General features: G+C 44.9%; 1 protein-coding gene across 5 annotated transcripts in view; it reads left to right on the top strand.

The window, feature by feature from the left end:
* The first annotated feature begins 1,790 nt into the window (after positions 1–1,790).
* DDX11 (DEAD/H-box helicase 11) overlaps positions 1,791–11,473 on the top strand; it is a 226,642-nt gene continuing 216,959 nt past the window's right edge. For 3 of the 5 annotated variants that reach the window (XM_073621669.1, XM_073621665.1, XM_073621666.1), the window contains exon 1: positions 1,791–2,034. The gene's annotated coding sequence lies outside the window, so the exon portion shown is untranslated. The remainder of the gene's footprint in view (positions 2,035–11,473) is intronic. The other 2 variants (XM_073621668.1, XM_073621667.1) reach the window with 1 other exon arrangement.

The raw sequence follows: 11,473 nt of genomic DNA, 5'->3' as shown, positions 1-11,473 counted from the left end.
AATGCAACAGTAATAAGGAGAGCCGGCAAAACTGTAATCCTTGAAGTGACGTTTATTGGTATATCATAGTGACAATAAAACTGACGGGTTTCGGCAATAGCCTTAGTCGTAGCTACGACTAAGGCTATTGCCAAAATGCGTCAGTTTTATTGTCACTCTGATGTACCAATAAACGTAACTTCAAGGATTACAGTTTTGCCGGCTCTCCTTATTACGCGTGATTTTTATTGGCGGCTGTGTCTATACTTGTTACAACTGTCCTGAGCATCATTCTAGCAGATATATTATATGCACAGGACAGCTTTGTTACTTAATGTATGTAGTATTTTCCCACTGTTTCTTTGCTGTACAGAATGATTGTTCATGTAGTTAAAGCGGAGCTCCACCCACAGGGGGAAGCTCCACTTGTCTGCCTCCTACCCACTTGTTTGTGAAAGGGGTCTAACAGAGAACAGGCAGCATACAGAAAGACAAATAATAATATAGCCAAGCAGAAATGGAAGAAAAGTTTTGCATAGAAAAGAGAAAAAAAACAACGCAAAGAACTCACCCTCACAGACCAGAAAATATAGCAGGCTGCTAGAAAGTGAACAGGAGTTTTCCACCTCTGCATCAGCTAGAGAAGCTCCAGGCATTTTGCTAAAAATTAAAAGTCATCAGCTTCAAAAACTGTTTCTGCTTATAAATAAATGGATACTTACCTGTCCCAAGATCCAGCGCTGTGCTCACCCGAGCCCTTTTCTCCATCTGTCCTCGATCTCTAGCATCTTAACTGTGGGCACCTGGCTGTGACAGCTTGCGGCTTCACAACCGGGTTCCCACTGTGCATACATGAGCCACACTGCACATTGTGAATGGCCCAGCAGTCTGTTGATCTTGGTGCAATGCCCATAGAAGGGAGGGGTGCGGGGAAGATGAGAACTTCCCCTCGGATCACCTAGGCCAGTGGTCTCCAAACTGTGGCCTGAGGGCCAGATGCGGCCCTTTGCTTTCTTTTATTGGGGCAATATCCCTCCCACTGATACGAGACACTATTCTGCCATCTGACACCGACAATGAAGCACCATTTCTTCCACTGACACCACTAATGGGGCACTATTCCTCCCTATGATACCAACGATGGGGCAGAATTCTTCCCCCTACTAACAGATGTTTACTCCCACTGATACCAGGACAATTTTCACTCCTGCTGGCCAAAGTCCGGCCCTTCTGGAGTCTGAAGGACAATAAACTGGCCCTTTGTTTAGAATGTTTGGAGACCCCTGACCTAGGCGATCTAAAGCAGAAGTTGCGCCCCCCCAAATAAAGTGCCATTTGTGAAAGAGGTGGGAGGAGGAGGCCTTAAAGCGGAACTTGCCCTCTTGGGTGGAGCTCTGCTTTACTGGGGAGCTTCAGCCAGTTCTGCAAAAATTTAAAGTCAGCAGCTACAAAAACTGTAACTACTGACATTTAATATACACGCACCTGTCCAAGGATACAGTGCCATCTTCACACAGGCTGGTTCTTCGCTGGGCTTCAGGTCCCTAGTGTCGGCATGTTAACTGTGGGCACTGCACCGCGATCAACTGCAATGCTTTGCAGTTTCATGTGATAAAATAATCAATGCACATTTTTCCGCCTGAAAAAATATATGCATTTATTATTATTTCATTTATTTAAAAGTCCACAGTTTTTTAAATTTTCCTCCAGAGATTTTGGGAACGCCCCCGGGCGTCCATACATTGTAATTGCAACGCTTGCCACTCCTCCTCTGAGCATATGCAGGTATCCCGATCTGGCTCCGAAGCCGGAAGTGATGCTAATCATGGGCGGAAGTACAGCCGCGGCCATGTTGGAGAAGGCTACAGCAACAAGTAAAGAAGTAGAAAACTGCTCAGGAAAAGAAGAATAGCCGGACCTCAATACCTACCCAACGAGTATTTACGAAGACACAATGAGTAGGTATGCCATTTGGGCATAAAAGGACAAACACGGGAAGCCCAATCCAGGAGGATTCATCCCAGCATATGAAGTCTCTGCACTGATCCTGAGTAGGTAAGTGGTGGGAAAAGTAAAACATGAGAGGGGCCTGTATTTAATGTATAGTCTTTAGGTGGTCCTACAGGGGTCAGTAAGGTGGAGCTGTCCATGTTGTGCTGACATGGGGAGACCAGGAAATTGGGGGGGTCTACTGCAGGCAATGCTCAGTCCTCTCTGTAGGGGATGGGGGTTCTGGATGAATGGCAGGGTGGGGGTGGGGTGGTGTTGAAATGTATCTGGGTATATACACTGATTAGCCATAACTTTATGACCACTGACAGGTTGAGTGAAGAACATTACAGTGACATTGAGAAGTCGGTGAGATTCATTAGGCAGCAAGTAAACATGTTATCCCTGAAGTTGTTGATGTATTGAAGGCAGGAAAAATGTCCATCACAGTTTGTTGTGTACGGGGCTGCATAGTTGCAGACCAATCAGGGTGCCCATGCTGACCCGTGTCTACAGCCAAAAGTGCCTACAATGGGCACATGAACGTAATAACCTGACCACATCGCAGTGGAGCAAGGTGGCCTGGTCTGATGAATCCTGTTTTCTTTTACATCACGTGGTTGCTGATGCTTTGGGCAATGTTCTGCTGGAAAAACTTGGGTACTGCCATTCATGTGGATGTTATTTGACCTGAAAGGAGTGGCACCCGGAGTGGTCTTTTGCTGCTGTAGCCCATCTTCTATAAAAGTTTGATGTGTTGTGTGTCTAGAGATGGTATTCTGCATAACTTGGTTGTAATGTGTGGTTATTTGAGTTACTGTTGCTTTTCTATCATCTCAAACCAGTCTGCCTATTCTCCTCTGACATAAGCAAGGCATTTTCGTCCACACTACTTCCACTCACTGGATATTTTCTCTTTCGGACCATTCTCTGTAAACCCTAGACATGGTTGTGTGTGAAAATCCCAGTAGATCAGTTTTTGAAATACTCAGACCAGCCTGTCTGGCACCATCAACCATGCCACATTCAAAGTCACTTAAATCCCCATTCTGATGCTCGGTTTGAATATCAGCAAGTCGTATTCAGCACATCCAGATACCTAAATGCATTGAGTTGCTGCCTTGTGATTGGCTGATTTAGCAACTTGTGTTACCGAGCAATTGAACAGGCGTGCTTAATAAAGTGGCCAGTGAGTGTATATAAGATACTATGGGTACCATAACCCCTTCCCGCCGACCGTACGCAGATATGCGTACTCGGCTTTCCGGGGTTATACCGGGATGATGCCTGCGGCTGCAGGCATCATCCCGGTACCGTTGTTTACAGCGGGCGATCGGCTACCCGTGTATAACAACCGATGCGGCTAAAAGCCGCTCGGTTGTTATACCGGAGGAGCGGGAGGGGACATCCCCCCCCCCCCCTCCCGCCGCTGTTACCGGGCCTCCCGTGCGATCGGGAGGCCCGGTGTCCATTCGGCTGCCTTCGGCGACTGGGGGCGGGCTGGAACGAAGCTGTGAGCGGCTTCGTTCCAGCCTTCTCGTTGTAAACGCGGAAGCGACGTCATGACGTCACTTCCCGTTTACTCGGCTGCCAATGGCGCCGAATTTAAAAAAGTACACAGTATTCAGAATCGCCGTTTTCGGCGATCTGAATACTTTGAAGTGTAAAGGAGGGATGGGGGGGTCTTTTAGACCCCCGATCCCTCCATAAAGAGTACCTGTCACCACCTATTACTGTCACAAGGGATGTTTACATTCCTTGTGACAGCAATAAAAGTAAAAAAAAAAATAAATTAAAAAAAAAAAAAAAAAATTTTTTAAAGTGCCCCTGTCCCCGCGAGCTCGCGCAGCGAAGAAAACGCATACGGAAGTCGCGCCCGCATATGTAAACGGTGTTCAAACCACACATGTGAGGTATCGCTGCGATCGTCAGAGCGAGAGCAATAATTCTAGCCCTAGACCTCCTCTGTAACTCAAACCTGGTAACCGTAAAAAAATTTTAAAGCGTCGCCTATGGAAATTCATAGGTACCGTAGTTTGTCGCCATTCCACGAGTGCGTGCAATTATAAAGGGTGACATGTTTGGTATCTATTTACTCGGCGTAACATCATCTTTCACATTATACAAAAAAATTGGGGTAACTTTACTGTTTGGATTTTTTAACCACTTGCCGACCGCCTAACGTAGATATACGTCGGCAGAATGGCACGGGCAGGCAGAATCACGTACCTGTACGTGATCTGCCTCCCGCGGGCAGGGGGTCCGATCGGACCCCCCCCGGTGCCAGCGGCGGTCGGCATTTCACTGGGAGCGTTGGGAGGCGAGGGGGAGACCATCCGATCGTGGCCCCCCCCTCGCGATCGCTCCCAGCCAATCGGAATCCTCCCCTGCCTGTGTGTAGTTTCACACAGGCAGAGGATGTGATGTCATCTCTCCTCGGTTTGGCAGTTTCCGTTCCAGCGCCGAGGAGAGAAGACATGTAAGTGCACAAAACACTACACACAGTAGAACATGCCAGGCACATAAAACACCCCCGACCCCCCCCCTGTCACAAACTGACACCAAGCAGTATTTTTTTTTTTTTTCTGATTACTGATTGGTGTCAGTTTGTGACAGTTACAGTGTTAGGGCAGTGAGTGGTAGCCCCCTTTAGGTCTAGGGTACCCCCCTAACCCCCCCTAATAAAGTTTTTTAACCCCTTGATCACCCCCGTCACCAGTGTCACTAAGCGATCATTTTTCTGATCGCTGTATTAGTGTCGCTGGTGACGCTAGTTAGGAAGGTAAATATTTAGGTTCGCTGTCAGCGTTTTATAGCGTCAGGGACCCCCATATACTATCTAATAAATGTTTTAACCCCTTGATTGCCCCCTAGTTAACCCTTTCACCACTGATCACCGTATAAGTGTTACGGGTGACGCTGGTTAGTTCGTTTATTTTTTATAGTGTCAGGTCACCCGCCGTTTATTACTGAATAAAGGTTTAGCCCCCTGATCGCCCGGCGGTGATATGCGTCGCCCCAGGCAGCGTCAGATTAGCGCCAGTACCGATAATACCCACGCACGCAGCATACGCCTCCCTTAGTGGTATAGTATCTGTACGGATCAATATCTGATCCGATCAGATCTATACTAGCGTCCCCAGCAGTTTAGGGTTCCCAAAAACGCAGTGTTAGCGGGATCAGCCCAGATACCCGCTAGCACCTGCGTTTTTCCCCTCCGCCCGGCCCAGCCCAGCCCACCCAAGTGCAGTATCGATCGATCACTGTCACTTACAAAACACTAAACAAATAACTGCAGCGTTCGCAGAGTCAGGCCTGATCCCTGCGATCGCTAACAGTTTTCTTGGTAGTGTTTTGGTGAACTGGCAAGCACCAGCCCCAGGCAGCGTCAGGTTAGCGCCAGTACCGCTAACACCCACGCACGCACCGTACACCTCCCTTAGTGGTAAAGTATCTGAACGGATCAATATCTGATCCGATCAGATCTATACTAGCGTCCCCAGCAGTTTAGGGTTCCCAAAAACGCAGTGTTAGCGGGATCAGCCCAGATACCTGTTAGCACCTGCGTTTTGCCCCTCCGCCCGGCCAGCCCAGCCCACCCAAGTGCAGTATCGATCGATCACTGTCACTTACAAAACACTAAACGCATAACTGCAGCGTTTGCAGAGTCAGGCCTGATCCCTGCGATCGCTAACAGTTTTTTTGGTAGCGTTTTGGTGAACTGGCAAGCACCAGCGGCCTAGTACACCCCGGTCGTAGTCAAACCCGCACTGCAGTAACACTTGGTGACGTGGCGAGTCCAATAAGTGCAGTTCAAGCTGGTGAGGTGGCAAGCACAAGTAGTGTCCCGCTGCCACCAAAAAGACAAACACAGGCCCGTCGTGCCCATAATGCCCTTCCTGCTGCATTCGCCAATCCTAATTGGGAACCCACCACTTCTGCAGCGTCCGTACTTCCCCCATTCACATCCCCAACCAAATGCAGTCGGCTGCATGAGAGGCATTTTCTTTATGTCCTCCCGAGTACCCCTACCCAACGAACCCCCCCAAAAAAGATGTCGTGTCTGCAGCAAGCGCGGATATAGGCGTGACACCCGCTATTATTGTCCCTCCTGTCCTGACAATCCTGGTCTTTGCATTGGTGAATGTTTTGAATGCTACCATGCACTAGTTGAGTATTAGTGCAGGGTACAGCATTGCACAGACTAGGCACACTTTCACAGGGTCTCCCAAGATGCCATCGCATTTTGAGAGACCCGAACCTGGAACCGGTTACAGTTATAAAAGTTAGTTACAAAAAAAAGTGTAAAAAAACAAAAAAAAAAAAAAACAAAAATATAAAATAAAAAATAATAGTTGTCGTTTTATTGTTCTTTCTCTCTCTATTCTCTCTATTGTTCTGCTCTTTTTTACTGTATTCTATTCTGCAATGTTTTATTGTTATTATGTTTTATCATGTTTGCTTTTCAGGTATGCAATTTTTTATACTTTACCGTTTACTGTGCTTTATTGTTAACCATTTTTTTGTCTTCAGGTACGCCATTCACGACTTTGAGTGGTTATACCAGAATGATGCCTGCAGGTTTAGGTATCATCTTGGTATCATTCTTTTCAGCCAGCGGTCGGCTTTCATGTAAAAGCAATCCTAGTGGCTAATTAGCCTCTAGACTGCTTTTACAAGCAGTGGGAGGGAATGCCCCCCCCCAACGTCTTCCGTGTTTTTCTCTGGCTCTCCTGTCTCAACAGGGAACCTGAGAATGCAGCTGGTGATTCAGCCAGCTGACCATAGAGCTGATCAGAGACCAGAGTGGCTCCAATCATCTCTATGGCCTAAGAAACCGGAAGCTACGAGCATTTTATGACTTAGATTTCCCGGATGTAAACAGCGCCATTGGGAAATTGGGAAAGCATTTTATCACACCGATCTTGGTGTGGTCAGATGCTTTGAGGGCAGAGGAGAAATCTAGGGTCTAATAGACCCCAATTTTTTCAAAAAAGAGTACCTGTCACTACCTATTGCTATGATAGGGGATATTTACATTCCCTGAGATAACAATAAAAATGATTTAAAAAAAAAAAAAATGAAAGGAACAGTTTTAAAATAAGATAAAAAAAAAAAATAATAATAATAATAAAGGAAAAAAAAAAAAAAGCACCCCTGTCCCCCCTGCTCTCGCGCTAAGGCGAACGCAAGCGTCGGCCTGGCGTCAAATGTAAACAGCAATTGCACCATGCATGTGAGGTATCACCGTGAACGTCAGATCGAGGGCAGTAATTTTAGCAGTAGACCTCCTCTGTAAATCTAAAGTGGTAACCTGTAAAGGCTTTTAAAGGCTTTTAAAAATGTATTTAGTTTGTCGCCACTGCACGTTTGTGCGCAATTTTAAAGCATGTCATGTTTGGTATCCATGTACTCGGCCTAAGATCATCTTTTTTATTTCATCAAACATTTGGGCAATATAGTGTGTTTTAGTGCATTAAAATTTAAAAAAGTGTGTTTTTTCCCCAAAAAATGCGTTTGAAAAATCGCTGCGCAAATACTGTGTGAAAAAAAAAAAATGAAACAGCCACCATTTTAATCTGTAGGGCATTTGCTTTAAAAAAATATATAATGTTTGGGGGTTCAAAGTAATTTTCTTGCAAAAAAAAAAAATTTTTTTATGTAATCAAAAAGTGTCAGAAAGGGCTTTGTCTTCAAGTGGTTAGAAGAGTGGGTGATGTGTGACATAAGCTTCTAAATGTTGTGCATAAAATGCCAGGACAGTTCAAAACCCCCCCAAATGACCCCATTTTGGAAAGTAGACACCCCAAGCTATTTGCTGAGAGGCATGTCGAGTCCATGGAATATTTTATATTGTGACACAAGTTGCGGGAAAGAGACAATTTTTTATTTTTTTAATTTTTTTTTTGCGCAAAGTTGTCACTAAATTATATATTGCTCAAACATGCCATGGGAACATGTGAAATTACACCCCAAAATGCATTCTGTTGCTTCTCCTGAGTACGGGGATACCACATGTGTGAGACTTTTTGGGAGCCTAGCCGCGTACGGGACCCCAAAAACCAAGCACCGCCTTCAGGCTTTCTAAGGCCGTAAATTTTTGATTTCACTCTTCACTGCCTTTCACAGTTTCGGAGGCCATGGAATGCCCAGGTGGCAAAACCCCCCCCCCCCCCCAAATGACCCCATTTTGGAAAGTAGACACCCCAAGCTATTTGATGAGAGGTATAGTGAGTATTTTGCAGACCTCACTTTTTGTCACAAAGTTTTGAAAATTGAAAAAAGATTTTTTTCTTTTTTCAATTTTCAAAACTTTGTGACAAAAAGTTTTTTCTCGTCTTTCTTTATTTTCAAAAACAAATGAGAGCTGCAAAATACTCACCATGCCTCTCAGCAAATAGCTTGGGGTGTCTACTTTCCAAAATGGGGTCATTTGGGGGGTTTGTGCCACCTGGGCATTCCATGGCCTCCGAAACTGTGATAGGCAGTGAAGAGTGAAATAAAAAATTTACACCCTTAGAAATCCTGAAGGGTGATTGGTTTTCGGGGCCCCGTACGCGGCTAGGCTCCCAAAAAGTCCCACACATGTGGTATCCCCGTACTCAGGAGAAGTAGCTAAATGTATTTTGGGGTGCAATTCCACATATGCCCATGGCCTGTGTGAGCAATATATCATTTAGTGACAACTTTTTGCGCAAAAAATAAAAACGGCAGAGGTGATCAAATACCATCAAAAGAAAGCTCTATTTGTGGGAAGAAAAGGACGCAAATTTCGTTTGGGTACAGCATTGCATGACCGCGCAATTAGCAGTTAAAGCGACGCAGTGCCGAATTGTAAAAAGTGCTCTGGTCAGGAAGGGGGTAAAACCTTCCGGGGCTGAAGTGGTTAAAATTCATGAAAGTGTCACTTTTCCAAAAATTTGAGTTTAAAACACCGCTGCACAAATACCGTGTGATAAAAAATATTGCAACAATCACCAATCTGCTAAAAAAATATATATAATGTTTGGGAACTCTAAGTAATTTTCTAGCAAAAAATACGGATTTTAACTTGTAAACACCAAATTTCAAAAATAGGCTTAGTCATGAAAGGGTTAAAACACAGTTGTGAATATGAAGTTGTCCTCTGTCCCATAATTCCAGGGTCGTGGGATTGTACACCCAGTTGGCAGCACAGTGGTGTAGTGGTTAGCACTTTTGCCTAGCAGTAAAAAAGGGTCGCTGCTTCAGATGCCAATCACGACACTACCTTCATGGAGTTTGCATCCTGTTTCCTCCCATGCTCCAAAGACATGCTGGTTAATTGGCTCGTGTGTAAATTGGCCCTAGTATGTGTGTGTGTGTGTGTGTGTGAATGTTTGTTATTTAGGGACCTTAGATTGTAAGCTCCTTGAGGGCAGGAACTGATGTGAATGTACAATATATATGTAAAGCACTGCGTAAATTGTTGGTGCTATAGAAGTACCTGAAATAAAATAAATTAACACCCATCATACTATAACAATATACATAAACACACAAAAAGAATTGTGGAAAAGTTTAAACCATTTTTAATTATGGCATAAACTTTATCCTTTAATACCAAACAGAACTGCATTAACTGTTTAGGCTTTTCCAATAGCTTCAAAAGTGGGCATTTATTGAGCCTTTTTGAAGCTTCACGAATGTGTCAAAATTGTGTACATTGCAGCTCCCAGTATTGTTCACATGGTCGTGTCATTAGAGGTGCACTGAATGGAAATGTTGTTACCTTGGCCGAAAATGACAGCTTAAAAAAAAAAAAAATAAAATATAAAAAAAAATCTATATATATTTGTTATATATGATTGAATTATATTTGACTTTTTAATTTAATATTATGAATTTATTGTCAGGCATTATTGGCATTTGTCACTCGACAATCGTGGCAAAATCAACCCTATTTTAGGGTGCCATTAGGAATTCATTTGTGTTTCCGACCGCAATCCAGAATGCCTAGGTGTGAATGGAGCCTAAGGCTCCTGTGTTACATTTTTTTATGCGCTTTTTGAGTCACATGACATATAAAAAACCACACCAGTAACGCAGTGAAATTGTAGTAAAATCGCAGCAAAATCACGTGCATTTTCGGTGTCATTATCTTCACCTTTTTCTCCTATCGGAAAAATGCAGATAACACCGTTTTTTGCATCTCTAGTTAAAGCGGATGTCGGCCCACCGCTGCAAACATTAAAAGCCAGCAGCTACACATACTGCAGCTGCTGACTTTTAATAATCGGACACTTACCTGTCCTGGAGTCCAGCAATGTCAGAACCACAGCTGTCGGGTGCATGCCGCCTCCATTGCAAGTAAGGGAATCCAGCAGTGTAGCCTTACAGCTTCAGGCCGGGAACCCTACTGCGAATGCGCGAGGCGCTGCTCCTCTCTCCTACTGGCCCGGCGGCCGGAGAAGGGGTCTTTATGTTAATATAAACACGCTGCAAATGCCCTGTTTACAGCACATTTGAGAAGCAATTAGAAAGTGTTACTAGTGAAGATGATAATACAAAAATATATATGATAGAAAACCAACACAGAGGGGGTGCCTGGTAAGTGTTTTGTTAAGGTGAGGCAAACATGCTGTTAATGTGTCTTAACACATAAGATGCGCTAATTGGCACTCAAATTTCTTTGGACATCTAAATAAGCCCTTGCGGTCCAACATGCAATGCTAAGGCTGGGTTCACACCATTGTGAATTGGATGCGGGTTGCCTGCATCCAATTCGCAATAGCAGGAGATTTTGACTGGCTTTCTATGGAGCCGGTTCACATATCTCCGCTGCGGCTCCGGTGCGAATTTGCATAGGAGCCCTGTGAGTCTTTTGGTCCATTTCAGGTCTGAATTCAGCCAAAAATTCGGGCTGAAAACTGACCTGCAACAGTGAACCAGACACACCGGAGCCCTGCTGGGAGCCGCATGTGGCGATGGTGTGAACCCAGCCTCAAGCACCAATATCGTCTACCAACCAAGTAACATTTTAACAACCACTGTGCACCTACAAAGTGTGCAAGATTACCTCATAAAGATGGATGATGACAAGGGAAAATAATAAAGGGGAGAGTGGGTGGGGGAGCAGGTCAAAAGATCCAAAAGGAAGGCTGAAGATAACCCAGAGGTGAGTCCAGATGACAGACCTGAGGTAACTGCTGACTCTGCTGCACAGTTAGGAGAGAATATACAAGTGAAAGGTTACACTCTGTTTTCCCGCCAAAAGGTTAGTCACCAATCCAGTGCTCAGCTCTGACTGAGGTAAATCTTCCCAGCTACAGCAGGCAGCTTGTAAGCTGAAAAACAAAACAGAAAAAGCAAAGCAGCCCCAGAGACTTGTAATTAAAGCGGAGGTTCACCCGGGGAACTCAGCCAAGCAGAAATTTTGGCCCCTCTCCTGACCCCCCCCAGCTTGCCTATTCACAGAGCACAGCATGCTTCAGTATTTGTATCTGTTGACTTTTATTTTTTTATGAAGGAGCCTGGAGCTCCGCTT

This window comes from Aquarana catesbeiana, linkage group LG03 (assembly GCF_042186555.1).
Source record: "Aquarana catesbeiana isolate 2022-GZ linkage group LG03, ASM4218655v1, whole genome shotgun sequence".
Taxonomy (NCBI): Eukaryota; Metazoa; Chordata; class Amphibia; order Anura; family Ranidae; genus Aquarana; species Aquarana catesbeiana.
Note: the sequence above shows the minus strand (reverse complement) of the source record. Positions and strands in the feature narration are given on the sequence as shown.